Source organism: Pungitius pungitius, chromosome 18, assembly GCF_949316345.1.
Source record: "Pungitius pungitius chromosome 18, fPunPun2.1, whole genome shotgun sequence".
In the NCBI taxonomy this organism is placed as follows: domain Eukaryota; kingdom Metazoa; phylum Chordata; class Actinopteri; order Perciformes; family Gasterosteidae; genus Pungitius; species Pungitius pungitius.
In genome coordinates this window covers 14,112,894-14,128,746 of record NC_084917.1, presented here as the reverse complement: position 1 = coordinate 14,128,746, position 15,853 = coordinate 14,112,894, and the positions used below count along the sequence as shown (strand labels likewise).

The 15,853-nt window shown below is 43.8% G+C and overlaps 1 protein-coding gene across 1 annotated transcript in view; it reads right to left on the bottom strand.

Annotated features, from left to right (window-relative positions):
• LOC134102879 (asparagine--tRNA ligase, cytoplasmic-like) overlaps positions 1-15,503 on the bottom strand; it is an 80,805-nt gene extending 65,302 nt beyond the window's left edge. Inside the window, exon 1 of the mRNA XM_062558814.1 lies at positions 15,497-15,503. The gene's annotated coding sequence lies outside the window, so the exon portion shown is untranslated. The remainder of the gene's footprint in view (positions 1-15,496) is intronic.
• Positions 15,504-15,853: the final 350 nt, after the last annotated feature.

Below are 15,853 nucleotides of genomic sequence, written 5' to 3'. Positions count from 1 at the left end.
AATCGAGAGTTCATATCTATTGATTTGGGATTTAGAATTGAAATGGTCACAGTCCAAATAAAAACTTGTGATGGCAGAACAAACAACCTTCTCACCCTCACGTCTTTTAACTTTCATCCTGTGTAGTTAAATTAAAATAACAGTCACAACGCTTCTACTTCTAAATGAATGAGTTGACACCGCGGTTAAATCGACTTGTGGTCTTTTATCTGCAGTCTACAGTAAAACTGTTTGGGCGGCGACATTCCCAGCAAAAAATCCCAAATAGCAGAAGACAGTTTTCCATCACGCTCCAGTGGTTGGAGGCGGAGCTCAATCAATACACTCGTCGCTCAACCCACTTGACAGCTCAAAAAGTCATTAGTCTCTGATAGCGCACATGTAGCGGGCGCCAGTTTGAATTTAGCATCTAACAACGCACTTATTTCCCTTGTGTGAACCGTCTAAAGGAACCAGGATGGCTCTTTCTGCAGAGAAAGAATCTCTTTGTCAATGGTCAGGTGGGTCTGCGGCGCTTTTGAGACGCTCCCTAAAACTTTTGCCTCCCATCTCCTCCTCTCCTTCCTTTTCTCCCTCTGATGGACTAATTATTGTCGTTGTTCTGCTGCTCGCGCTGCTGGCTGCCAAATGGAATTAAAAACCAATTATTGATAAATGAAGAGTGGCTTTAGCTGTGTGTGTGTCTGTGTGTGTGTGTGTGTGTGTGTGCGTGGGTCTGTGTCTGGAACCCTGCCTAGACCAGAGTGCTACATCTGTCATCCAAACGCCGTGACAACCACTCATGTGTGCCGTCGCATCCTGCGCATTCAACACATGCATCTGCACCGCGATGCCTTCGCTGCAGGAGTGTGTGCGTCAACTGTGTTTGACTGGGCATCTGTGCTCTCATATGTGATGCTTATCAGTGACATTTGAGCACGTGCACATGAACCTGCGTGCAGGTGTGTGTGCAGGTTTGTGTTCCTCAGCTGCGGGTTTGCTGCGTTGCCGTGACAGATTGACGTGTGCACAGATGGCGCGTGATGAACATATGAATTTCACTTTACACTTTACGTGTTGACATAACAACAGTTTTTAAGCACATTTGAGAGCAATAAGTCGAATTAACTTGCCTTTATTGAATATCCACAGGACTACCCACTGAAGAAATACATCAGATTCCACATCCAGATCCTTATCCATCCTGGAGGAAGGTTCCCTTCCCCCCTACATTTTCTCCCTCTGAGTAGAGTGTCTAACATTAGAGGTTTTATGCTGCACAGGCTGTGAAACCCTCAGAGAGAAAGGTGGGACTTTGTATAAATGACTTAGACTTGGCTGGAATGCAATAAAGTAGGATAGAAATAATCAGCGTTGCAGTGTGAAAAAACAGTTATCAAGAACAAGCAGAGTTATCAGTACAGCAGCTTCAGAACACACTGGAAAGGAAAAGCTACTCACACAACACAAAGAGACCTGTATTGAGTACATCTCAATAAAAAATGGGAAAAAAATAAGCAAGAGCCTGCGATGCGGAACCTGTTTGGGGAGGTTGTAGGTTGAGGAAAACGATTCAAATGCTTTTCCTTGTTTGATAACTTTCACACAGGACGTAAGGTTGTGGGTTTCACAGCCACCTGGTCAGGTTCTGTGTTTGTTTAACGCGTACATCGTGAACCGTTATCCCGACAGCAAAACACTGTTCCGTTATTGCCAGAAATATAGTTCCATCTAACTGTTATGAAAAAGAGATTCCTGAGCCAACCATAGCAAAGACACAACCCTACTCTCTGTCTGATTGGCTTACTGTGATATTATTCTCCTATCTATCTGATGCTTCAACCTAACCAATGAAACACTAAGAACAAGGCCGCACATTAGTGGATCAATGACACAAAGTGTCTGAATGAAATCAGAATTTACGACTGACAGGCAATTCATTTTTTTTTTACTTTGACACATGTGAAAGTCCTGTGTTTGTTGGACCCATCCATCCAACCTGATCTCCGCTTTACCATGACTCTTGCACTGCATCCAAAACAATAGTAACCCGCAACTAAATGTGTTTCCCATGAACTGATCCCTGTGTGGGACGAGGTGGGCGAACAAAACAGGTGTGAAGCTCAGCAGGAGATAAAACTGTGTTTCATTGGTTCCTTTACAGCTCTTTACCGTTTTTCTAATGACTTTCAGGGACACAACCAGGGGCCTATTTGTATGTCCTTGCCTTTTCTTTCATTCCTTTTTAGGTAACTCTGATCACCTCAGGTTACCTCTTCTCCAGTAAACACAAAACAACATTTAAATGAGAAGGGACGTGCATTCTGCAACAAAAAAAAGATTAAGATTTTCTTGATGAAATAATAATGATGAGTTACTAAGATTATTAATCTACACACATACGCAGACGGCACACACATTCCTACATGCTCCCCAAACACATGAATACGCAGTAAATTCTCATTAACCCCGAAAACACAATGAATCCATTTACTGATCTCTTTCTGCGAGGACCGGGCTATTTTTACAACTGCTGCAAGGGAATAGATGGTGTTTCCACATGAAAATCTTTATAGACATATTTGTATATGTATATATATGTGTGTTTGTGTTAGCAAGGGTCGAGGGAGTGGAGTTGTTTTGCAGAAAATAGTTCTGTAATTACATCTGCGAGGGAGGAAACTCGTTATCTGTGTTGGTGAGTGGCCGAGGGCAAACGCTTTGAAATGCTGCTCCTCTTCAGCGCGGCAACGCCAAAAAACTGGTAATAACTGCTGATAAACAAGGCCAGTGTAATTGCATCTATTTGCATTTTTAAATAAGGCTCCTGAAGAAAAGAAAGTGACAGTGGCTGCTAGGTGTAAAGGAGCAAAAGGGTGAGCTGTTTTCTTTTCTTTTTTTTAAAAATATCTTTTTGCCTGTTTTCCTTAACGATTATTGTTTTTAGCTTTCTAATAAGCTTGTATACTATCCCCCTAATATTCCTGAGGATTAACATTAGTATTGTTTCAGAGGTTAAAGCTAGGGAGTTTCTGCTGCCCTTCAAAAAGTTTGAAAAGGCCTTTTGTTTGGCGCATTTAGCAGAGTCTGGAAAAGTGGACCCTCCACATCCATGAAGGTCCAGGCAGCACCGCGTTCACCTGCTTCAAACTGCTCCTTAAAGTATAACAGAGTTTAACTTCCAACAACAAGCTAACTATGGCTAGCTATGGCCACTCGTGGCTACTCACTGGCAGATGTGTTGCTAGGAGGCCGAGTTTGTTCACCACGTTTTTCTTTGCGTAGCCTCTTGTCTGTAGGTAAATGTGTGGAGTGAATTTGCTAATAAATGATAAAACAATAGTAAGAAGGAACGACTCAAAGCAAAGCAGATCTTAGCAGCCACAGTGAGACTTTTCATAGTTTTCAGCAGCACGCTCTCTGAAACCATACTTCACTTAGAATAAAATATTCATTGGTCAAACGTTCGCAGGCCGGAATCACGTTTCTATTCCGTCCTGTTTGAAGCAATTCCAACATTCCGGTGTTGATAATGTAATTTAGCAATGGCTGCGTTCGATTTAGTTGCTTCGGTTTTTCATCTGAGGTGAGAACGGTCGGTACATACAAATGGTACAGAACAGTCATTATGTTGTATTGTTTATCGCTGGTTACTTTTGAAGCTGTGTTGTTCCAAAATGAAGAAACTCAGGACGAACAAAGAGACAAACATCTTGGTTTAAAAAAGTGTATAGTTAAATGTATTTAATAAATGAAGAGAAAGAGATTGGCCGCCTTCTACAATCCAAGACCACAGAGTAGTTCACTGACTACAGTGTTGTTAACCGTTAACCAATGGTGCTTCCACCCACGAACCACGGCTTGCATTTCTTTATTAATTCCATAGTTTAATAGCTGTGCCCAGGTATTACACTGAATGGCTTTTATAAGTTGTAAGATTTATGAGCCAGGTTTTATGTTTGTTAAGAATATTCTACAAAGCCACGTGTTGATGGTTCCTCTTCTTCACCGTTCATGGGCTTATGCTTAACATTTGGATGAGGTCTGCAGCTTAACTCAGTTACAGGTCTGCATGTCATCAGGTGAGGGTAAGGAGCTTGCTAAGATGCTATACCAAACCCTATTTACACACAAGTCAACCACATAAGGGTTATTTATCTGAGTAGCTTGCTGCAGATGTTGTTATTGGCGGTACGTCTCCTGGACAAAAAGCAGCAACCTGTGGATGCTTGAACAGGGGCCTTCATTCATCCACATTATGTCCCACCGTTTCTTCATTTGTATCTTATGCCCTTTACTAAAACTATTTAATTCTGTACCTCCCTTCCATATCACTATATCTCACCTTCTCTTCTTTATGTCCATTTGTTTTCTCTTTCTCTATCTAAATAGTGCCTTATTTTTCTCCATCCTCTTCCCACCCCCCATGTGTCTATCCATCGGTATTCTCATTTGGCTTCCTTCCCCTTTGTCTTCCTCTTGTCACTTTACTTCTTCCTCTTTCTTTGTTTTAATATTAGTTTCTCCCACCTTGTCCTCCTCGATTCTCCTCTTCCTGTCTCCTGGCCACCTTCACATGTATAACAAGGGCGGGGTGGTGTTGGGGTGGTTTAATTAATACCTCAGCATCTCACCGCTCTACTCCCCTCTCCTGCTACGGACATTAATCACAGGTATTTTTGGGGGAGGCGAGGCGGCGCAGGTGCGGCTCCTCGTGGCAGAGAGAGAGCGAGTCTGATGATGTATGGAAATCCATGCCGGACCTGATCCGGCTGGCCAATCATCATCCATCACCATCCGGTCACCGGGCGGAATAAAATATTCCAACCAATGGTAAACAAGGAGGAGACGGATTCCCGTCTCACTCATCACCAACAAACAAGGCTGTGGGAGACAGGAGGCCAGTTTTATGGCACTTCTTGCTCTGACCACACCACGCTGCGTTTAGCGATTATCCTACTTTTACGTGGTGATAGCAGTCCAACAGCATTCTTCAAAGAGGCAATCTTGAAGATTGTCATTTGAAAAAACTTCACTGAAAGAAACATAAGAATGGGGATTTTTACCTTGAGATCTGATGAACAGCATTGAAGTACGCAGCGACTGCATAACTCTACCTTTATTTACACTCAAATGCAAATATAGATACTTTTAATTTGATGAAGAAATATGTAAAACAATGGTGCCATTTGTTCTGTTGTCCGAAGTCTATCTATTTAGTCTATTGTCGTCGTCCTTTGGATGTTTTCAAGGGGACAGAATGTTCTCGAGTATGAAGGATTTTGGTCCATTCCTACTTTCAACTTGACTTATTTTACCAGTCAGTATAGTGGAAAACTAGAAAGTTAACCATTCGCTTGTCTTTAATGCTCGTTTAGTAAATTATGGTCACATTTTTAATGAGTTCAACCATAAAGCGGAAAAAGCGTTAATCAGGCTTTCTGTGATTGACAGGTTGCTGCCGTTAAATTTGACGCAGTCAGGAAATCAGGGGTCAGGCCCTGTTTTAATATATTACATATAATAATTGTCAATATTACTTTACAGAAACAGCAAAGGGACAATTACAAGCAGCAGGAGGGAGATAAGTGTGATGTAATTCCAACACCAATAATGTCAGCGTTATCTGATTAATTATGATAATGTTAAACCAGGCGAACAGTCATCCAATCTTCTAAGCCCCCTCCCTCTGACTTTCTTGCTCTCTTTACAAACAGCACTAATACGGGAACCTCACTGCCCAAATTAATGGGCTTACATAAGGCTATCTATTTCTTTTGAATAATTCTGGCATTTTTGTTGTTAACCATAGTACTCTGTCTCTCCAATGCTCATATTCAAGAGCAAACATTGCCGTCAGAGTGTGTGTGTGTGTGTGTCAGGTCAGGCCTGGTAAATGCAGATCAAATAGTTCCAGCTAATTGGGAGCTTTCATTCAGTATCAGACCGACTTATCCGACACACACACACAGACCCACACAGGCGCTTAAACGTTATTACTTGTCATTCAGAGTCTGTTTAGTCTAGTCATTATTAGAGCCTAATACCCTTCATGATTACCAGGAAAAGCCCTTTTCTTATAACGTACACACACACCAAGGCAATCCTCTTATTTCAATGTGCGTGTGTTAAAGACACAGAGTTAAAGATGCTTACATTTCTTTGTGTGTGATTTCATAACACGGCACGAACGTGAGCAGCAACGTTAAAGACTCACGAATTAACGACACCAACAAATGATGTAACAAGCAACCGTCACGACTCACTGGACAAAATGAAATTAAACATGTTGTCGTTGAATATTTGGCAGAAAAATGCCCACTTCCGGGATTCAGACCATGGTAAAACTAAATGAGGAACCAGCAGCTCCTCCCACTTTGCAACTCTAGATATCAAAATATGAATCGACATCTTCATGAGTTTGGCCCTTTTGAACCGACACCTTTATTCCAAATATCTCAGTGGATCATTGAATAATGGTTATATAGTTATTTCATTTGCTTTGTGTGTAGCTGCCTTCTTGAATTTGTTATGTACACTCCCTAAATGAGCCTGTGTGTGTGTGTGTGTGTGTGTGTGTGTGTGTGTGCAACAGAAAAGCGGCTAAGCTTGTGTCCTAGTATTCATTTGGGGGAGGGGGTTATCTTCCTAAATGTGTCCTCTCATGGCCGCTAATCCCACCTCTGACTCTCCTTTTAATTTAATTAAAGCTAACTGTGTTAATATTTCATCAAATTATTAGATAGAAGAAGGCGTGTTTTAATCAGCCCTCGGGTCGCTCTCTATCCCCCCATCCCATCATCCGCTGTCTGCTCATCCGCTCGCTCTCACGAGACCTCCTCATCCTTTCGTCCCCACTTTTGACAGAAGGTGGCGAGCCCGCACACACACACACACACACACACACAAAATAACACTAAAAGAATCACACACTTACGTAACTGCACACATGAAGACTGTCAGCCAAATGCCCAGAAACAAATGTAAATGAGAAGTTTCCTGTGCACCCCCGCCCTCCTCCAAACCAGCTTCAAACACACACACACACACACACACACACAAACTTGTTCTCTCCACAGGCCAGGGCAGATGTCTCTTGTCAATGTGCACGAGCGTCAAACGACAAGCCTGTCATATTTTCATATTTAACTATTCATCTCATTCTAATTTATGGAGTTTGGACACACACACAGACACACACACACGCACACAAAGACAAACATTTAACGTTAAGCACTAGAGGCAGGACACCTGAAGTATGTGCATGCCATCGTGACCTTAAGTGTAGCATCTATTACCTCGAGTCAAGTGACTCTTCTGAACTGAACTGAACTTTATATAACAGGATCCTAGTCTTAGTTTAGACTAATGACGTACAGTGTTGGTCCAAAGAAACACTTTGCCTCCTCTTCCCTCATCTGCTCAGTCTGCCTCTGTCCCTTTTTGGATTTGTGATGGGGTTGATTTTGGACAGATAGCATGCAGGTGGATGTGGCAAAAAGAAGCCTACAGCGATTGTTATTTACTTACCATCTGTTGAAAAGAAAACTAGCCCACTTTTTAACAACCAGCATTTTTTTTCAGAGGATGAAAAGTAGCCCAATCAATCTGTCTTTCTATCACACTCACACACACACACACACACACACACAGAAATATACACACCTATATTAAAATGTGCATGTCAGTAGTAATATTTGAAGCTTTGATATACAGATGGTGAGGCTGTCTCCTCCTGCCCTCCGCTGGGACGTGTGTGTGTGTGTGTGTGTGTGTGTGTGTGTGTGTGTGTGTCGGTCTCCAACACTTGAAAGAGACTTGTCAGCATTCCTCTCTGAACTACCTCAGTCGTCTATTAATCTCTCTCTTTCATTCTGTCATCACTCACTCTTGCCCTCTATCCTCCTCTGCGTCCTCATAATTCTCGCTCACTCGTTTTGCACCACATTCCTCTCTCTCTCTATCTATTCATTTCTATGATTCCCCCTTCTCCTAGTTTTTAAACAGGCATCTTGGAATATCATGCAAGGGATTAGAGGGCCAAAGAAGTCAATTAAGTACCATTGCCTTGGATTTTAGTAAAACCAGCCCAAACCACATGCTTTTCCTCATGAAGCCAGTTTGATCCTCCACCCTGCACACTGCCATTTGAATAATGGATTACAATTGGAGAGGCAAGTAGTCTGCTGTGCAAATATAGACAAAAAGAAAATAGAACAAATGTGGATGGAAGCACAGTATTTTGTTGGAGAAAAGCATGTTGAATAGAACACACAGCTTTAAAATGAATGCTGTTGTTTTCAAACTCTTATTTTTATAGTCAACAACAACTAATTGATTATACTGATTTGATAATGGGAACCATAAATATGTCTTATGCATAGGAGTATGAAACATGAAGATACACTATGAATACCAACTCTCTCCTTGTTATTTTAGACGTGATGCAATGGGTGACTGCCGAGCCTTTGAATGGAGTGTTTTGCTTCAGACCCTATGGATCCACACAGCCATGACGTCCCCACAGATAAAAATATCCTCAAAAAAAGTTTTGCCAAAGGTTGGTCCACACAAGCCCAGTAAGATAAACTACACACATATAGACACACACACACACACACACATACACACATAGACGGTGCACAAACACATTCAAGGCATTGCCAAGAGGAAATCAATATGTGGTGTGATGTTGATTTCTTCAAGTGACTGAAATATGTTTTTTCTGGCCGTGAGAATCACAACTGAGAAGTTAACATATGTTCTATTCCCAGTGAACGTGTGGAGAGAGAAGCAAAGGGGAAGTGGAGTAAACGCACACAGGAAGAATCAGGTTTAGCATGAAGCCCTTCATTTACTTTACTAGGAAGAACTTAGAAGAAACTTTTCTATTATTGACGACTTGCCAAAAGCAAATTCAATTAAAACTCAGCGTTACTGCAGATAATGACAATCCTCATGTGGCTGTTACTACAACTTCTAATACCAGTGCTGGTGCTACTGCATGACATTATTCATGTCCTTTTTTCCAGCACTAGTCATGTTGTCATTGTCGCAACCAGTGAATGGAAGCCAGCGTGTTTGGAAGGTGGAGGAGTGACGTAGAGGTGGTGTATGCGGTTGCGGGACACGCAGCGGCCCTGCCGACCTGTCAATCATGGTCTGCTTGACTAAATGCACCACAGTTTACTGAATGGACCTCATTCTGTACTAAAGAAGGCTTCACAAGCAGACAATGTTTACTGAGGGAATAAATCAATGAGGAAAGGTTCACTGTCTTCTGGGCTTCTTTACTTTTTGCAAGCTTTTGGCTTTACCCACCTGGGTGTTAAATGCAGCTTCAGTCATTCCCTCTGCAAAACATATTAAGCAGTCTAACTGCAGTTTCTCGGTTATTGCATTATATCGAGCCGGTGATAACTCCCGACTGCTTACTGCCGCCTCAGTAATTAACCTTCAAACTATTAGTCGTGTTCAAACATGCGGCCCGACACTAATGCAGCAAGCTGTTTAAAAAGCACCATGGGTAATTGGATTTTTGGCACAAGATTGGTCAGTGTGTGTGTGTGTGTGTGGGATCGAGAGCGAGCAGGTAATTTATGTTCATGCTATGTGTGTGTCTACATGGTAGAGAGACGCCAGATCTATATGAGAGGTTCCTGTTTATAATGTGTGAGGGGAAACTGGAGGAAAAAAAGTGTTAGCTGAGTTTAAGTGTGTTGAGAGTGTGTTTGAGAGAGAGAGAGAGAGAGAGAAAGAGAGCCTGACATCAGCTGGCTGGCTTTCAGCAGCCAATTTTATACACACACACACACACACACACACACAAAGCAGGAAATTAACATTCCCACACAAACGCCCCCGCCATCTCCACCACAAACCTGCACCTGTTGAATGGTTGGCAGAGTGCACGTGTGTGTGTGTGTGTGTGTGTGTGTGCTCCAGACACCTACCAGGGTACTGTGCCCATAGCGATGCTCCAGCCTAACTGTTTCCACTGGTAACACTGGTGCTACCTATTTCCAACCTGTACTGCTCACTGCACTGCCTTTCAGTGGGAAGTATTGTCAGTTTTACTCATTAAATGTACTAATAATACTAAAGTGTTCTCCCGTATACGCTAGTATAACAACACATGAAATGATACCGTCCACTGCAGCCAGCCACAACAATAGAAACATGGTACACATGCACACATGCCTTTTCATCTGTGCCACCGGGCCGGATTCCTGCTGATTATGTCACAGGAAATCATGTAGGTTCCCAAAAAGCTCCTCCAGCACAAAGAGCGATCCACCATGGACAGAAAACAAGCAGACCGGATCCAGCCTTGCCCCCCCCCCCTCTAACAGCAGCAAGTAAATGAAAGGGCTTCTCAAGAGACTCTGATGCTGATTTTGTCCACAGGGATGGCAAAGAATTAGATTAGAGGGTCCTCCGGTTGCTTTTTAAAAGAGTCAGCGATTGACCGCCTCAACACTGTAACAGCTAACTTGATCGTTTTGTAAGGTTTTGTGCCCATGACTTACCTGCATCATTTCCTGGACTCGCACACACATAAAAAAAATGATTTCACATGCAACCAAAGATGCAAAGATAAAGCACATCAACCACTTTACACTTGCAAGCGCGTTGACACCATGGAGGATCTTCCTCAGGTGGTGTTCGCAGCACTTCTATCGAGCTCCGTTCAGCGAGGACGCTTGTTAGTGCCGATGCTCATTAGTGTTAATTGGCATTGGTCTATTAATAAATGAGGAAAAGGTTGAGGAAGACGCTCTGTCAGATTGACAGGTACAGGATGCACACTTAGGCACTGACAGCAGTAATGACCTGATTTTCTTCCCACTGACGTAGTGTCGATTCTCGCTGTGGGCCATGAAGCTGTCCCTCATGCTGACGTTATGTCTGGATGGAGTTGTTCGCAGTGCATTTTCACCGCCGCCGTCCGGACGCCGTTAAAGGCCAGAAGAGACTGTGGTGCAGAATGTCAATGCGCCAACATTTGCATTTTTCTTCTGTGTTTTCGTGCCAGATTTCGCACGTGAGCGCATGGCAGCGAGCGCGTCTGTGTTTTAATATACACAACAGCAGGTCTGAGGGTCGTAAAGCACCAATAAACCCAAACCTGAAATCACGAAGGAGGCGCCATGCTGGGACTGAGAGACTCCGGGGACACTAAAGCATAAGGAGAGCTTGAACATCATCAACACAGGGACGACCTGCTCTCTGTTATTACACAGTCCCACGCTCTGTCACACTATTGTCTGGACTGAGGTGTTTGTCCATGTTCCCATTCCTGCTGCGTTTTACTCACAAAGCCACATTTTGTATTTAACGTTTGCAAAAATTTTCTTGATTCTTGTGGGGAAGTTTTTATATCTGATGATTCAGCTGTACCATTGATACGCTGTTCTCATGGTTCATTTAGTCCCAAGTACTTTAAGTCTTTTGCTTTTTAGTTCAAATCCCCATGTTGTTTATGATATGTTGGAAATCAAGCCTTTTTTTGACAGGGAAGTGTTTGTCTTTGTGTCTCTGTGTTGATCACATGCAGGTGCTCATTGGGCCCTTAAAGTATAACCGGCCCTTTTTCATCTTGCGAAGGGCTCATTGCATGTGCGTAATATGATTTTTAAAAAGTATTAATTGCATGTAATCTAAAGTAATCCAAAGCACAATGTTGGATTTGTGCAAAAGGAGGTCTACATGGTGTCATTGCCAGCAGCCTTGCTACTATTCGTGGTTCAATTACATTCAGTTAATACGTGCAGAATTTGACCAAATCACTATTGGTTTCACCTTCAAGACACTGCTCCCGTAGCCGTGTGTCCGCCTGCAGGGTGTGAATGAGTGAATGATGGCTTTGAGCAGACTAGACAAGCAGTGCAGTCCATTTAGCATTTGTTACCGGGGCAACCAGAGCATTTATACATCAACCACGACTCAAATCTTCAGGACGCTTTTACACTGTTCTTCAGCAGCGAGTTACACACTCGCAGCAATGCACAGTGTTTTTCTCAAGATTTGGAGATGAGAATGCCCAGATGAGAAGGAACAATAACGGAAAACCTAAACAACGTGCTAAAAGCACATAAAGGAGGATCGTAGCGTAACATGTGGTCATTGGATTTGATAACGATGAATGCATGAACACCAGCGGTAAACCTCGACTGTTCTGTCGAAGATGTGCACTTGTGGGGATTCGCCCGTGCACATACACACGCACCTGTTGTTTCCAAACCCTGGCAGAGTTTTGTTGTGCCTCTCCGTCTGCTTGCCAATTTGTACCGTTCCCCCGTCCGTCTCCGCTAATAGACTCTGTGACGGAGCCAGAGGTTCCTGCGCGTCTTAAATCACTCCGGCGCTCCAACTCTGACAGTGTGTTCTGTGATGTTTAATTAGGAATAATGGTTTCTAATATTCCACCAATTAGCGCCTGTCTCCCACTCAGCCAGAGGGAGTTGTGTTAAGTGAAAAACAGGCCGGGAAAAGAAAAAGGCAGAAAACTAGAATCAAATGACTGTACAGGTAATGCCAGTTTGGGCCCCTCGGGCTTTTAGTTCGGTAAGAAATTGGCATTGCTTACGGATTTCTGACTAATGAATAATTTGAGCTCTTCTCAGTGGAAGTTGCTAATTAAATTGAGGCTGAACGTCCAACCATTCAAACCAGCAAAAGATGTTTAAAAGGAGTACATTTAAATTAAAATGTGTGTGTGTGTGTGTGTGTGCTTGTCGTGATTCACAAAGGCTGCACAGAGAACTGCTTCATTTGAAATGGCTCTGCAGCCAGAGAACCTGCAGCTGAGTGTGTTCCTAATGTAAGGTCTGCTCGGTCCAGCATGGACACGTCTCATTCCTATTGTCCAAGTGTGCACAATTTGTCTTTGTTGTCATTGCATCAAAAAGCACAATGAGCGAGTCAAAGGTACAAGCGAGTGGGAGGAGATCACATTTGTTTGTAAGTTAGGAGATTTAAAAAAGGCAACGTATCTGCAAAGTGAGGACATTTGGGAAAGAAGACATTTTGAATGTAGCCGAATTCATTAGGTCCAGGTCACAGTGTGTGTGTGTGTGTGTGTGTGTGTGTGTGACCTACTTTTACTGAGCGGACACTCTAAAACAACCTCCCCTTTCTCTCTCAGTGGGCTGATGAATCTGTTCAAAGTGATTTTTACTTTCTATTTTAAATGTGTTTTTTTGCATGTTGTTACTCCAGACAGCAGTTGACGTGTGTGTGTGTGTGTGTGTGTGTGTGTGTGTGCTCTTTATGGGATAGTGACCCAATAAGGGAACCCATTGATTGTGAAACCGCTCTGCTGCTCTTATCAACAAAACCGTTCAAGAGAAGAACAATAAAAAAAAAACAGCCTTGACACCGTTTTTCTGAATATGACTTGCACACATTTCGCTTTCGTCTGATGTGTGAAAGATAAATGGTATTTTATACTGAAATAGGGTTGAAGTATGAGCAATAAAACAATACTAGAACTATTACACTCATATGTTTCCTGTTGTTCTCTTGCTCTGTGTTAGCTCTCTTAGATCCAGTTGCATCATGGGAAACCCCCCCTGTCACAAATGCAGCACACGTTGGAGAGCGTCTCCCTCTGCACTTCATTCCACGGTGTCAGGAAAATCACCTGAGGAAAACACCAAAGCAAACGCACCTCTAGAAAAACGACACAGCGATGGGAAGTAGCCGCCGCTTCCAGGGAGCACTTGATTAACGTTTATATGTTTTTTAATTTGAATATTTTAACCAAGCCTAATAAAAGCTTCACAAACCATCTGTTTCTGTTTCCCCCCCGATGCCTTGCCCAAAGGTCCCCCGTTCCTGGGACTGGCACCACGCCCAAACACCCCCCCCCCCCTCCCCTCCCCTCCCCCCTTCCCTTCCCTTTCTTTTCTCACTTCTTGGCTCATCTCCCTCCCGTCCTCGGGGCTCCCTTCTTTTCTTTTTCCTCACTGTTTACCCCCCCTCTCCTTTCCTACTCCTCACTCACTCTTTCCTTCTTCCAGCTGCTTCGATCCTTCCTTCCTCTTCGGCCCCCCATGTGTTCCTCTTCTTCTTCCCAGTCCCTTCTTTCTTCTCCTCTAGTCTCCATTCTCCTTTCCCTCTCAGCCTTTTCTCTTCTTTCTTCTCTCTTCATTATCTCCCTCTCTCACTGTACTGTCGTATTCGGTCTTTCCTCCCTTTCTCCTCCCTCATTTGTCTTCTTCTTTACTTTCTTCTTCTCTCCCCTCCTTCTCCTCGTCTATCCTTTATCTTTTTTTCCCTCTTTTCTCCCCCAAATTCTTCACCATTCTTCTACTCTCTTCCTTCTTTCTCCAGCTCATCCTCCATCTCTTGTTCCTACCCGCTCCTCTCCTGCTTTACCTGAAGCCCCCCTCCCCCCCCCCTCGTCTCCTCCTTCCCCCTGACTCCTTTCCTACCCATTTAAACCTCTCTCGCTTGTTATGCATATTCATGAACCTGAAAACATTTTCGGCCAATAGTGTTTAATCCCTCCCTGTGTTTGTGTGTGTGTGTGTGTGTGTGAAGGGTTAAGAGGAGAAACACACACTATCCCAGACACACAGACACACACACACTCCTCCCAAACATCTAGCAGCTGGCCAACAGATGGGGCCCGCAGCCAAAAAAGCAGCAGTGGCAGCACCACAAAAATAAAAATGTACAAGACGCCAGTGGAATTTATTTAAAGGCGGTGGGGGGGGGGGGGGGGAGGGGGGGGGGCACCGTGTTCTAGTTATTTTGGAGAGATGTACCTCTTCAGTCCCTTAAAATATACTCACGTGAAAGTATGTGTGTGACAGCCTCACTAGCCGGGACGATCCGAAGTAAAGGACCCACCCATTTGTATCACTGCCATCAGGCCGAGTAGCAGAAACACCTGAACCATGAGACCATCAGAGAGTCGATTAAGAGGAGGCCTTCTGCCGGACGACACCGACGGCACGCTGCTGGGGGGACAGGGGGGACCACCACCAGGCCCTGCTGCCCTTAAATGGAGGGGAGGGGGGGTTCTAAAGGGATTCTGCTGCCCAGGAACGACCGAAAGCAACATGTAAAGCCATTTTCTCTCAGCTGCTCCATCTCTTCATACACACACACACACACACACACACACAGATACAGACGTACATTAAGAGTAGAAGAGAAAGAAGACGGAGTAAAATTGGAGGAGTGAGACAATGTTTTTAGTGGTGCAGGTGGATTTTCTTTGGCCAGATGACCCCCCCCCCCCCCTCTCTCTCTCTCTCTCTCTCTCTATCTCTCAGTGTGTTGGTCTGCATCACTCTTTCTCGCAACTTCACCTTGTCACTCCCTCCCCTCCCCTACATCAATGGAAAAGGGCACAGAGGGTACGAGAAGAGAGAAGAGAAAGTATAAAAGACATGAATGATGGAGGAAATATGGAGAAGCAGAGGAGGAGATGAAGGAAAAGAAAGGGGAGGGAATGGGGGGGGGGGGGGGGATTAGAAAGAGGGAAAGATGGGGAGCCGAAGAGGAAAAAATAACTTGAGAGCAGATCAGAAGTAGACCCAACCCCAGGGGGCACTGTTTGTCCTTGTAGCACAACTACACACACACACACACACACACACACACACACACACACGCACGCACGCACGCACGCACACACACACACACACACACACACACACACACACACACACACGCACGCACGCACACACACACACACACACACACACACACACACGCACACACACAATCACACACACACACACACACACACGCATAGACACATAAAACACTCGTGACCCGTGACTTTGGTCAAAAGTAAGGAAATTATTTGAATGACTTGTATTTCATTGTTTTATTAATGTTGTGATTGTTAATTCTT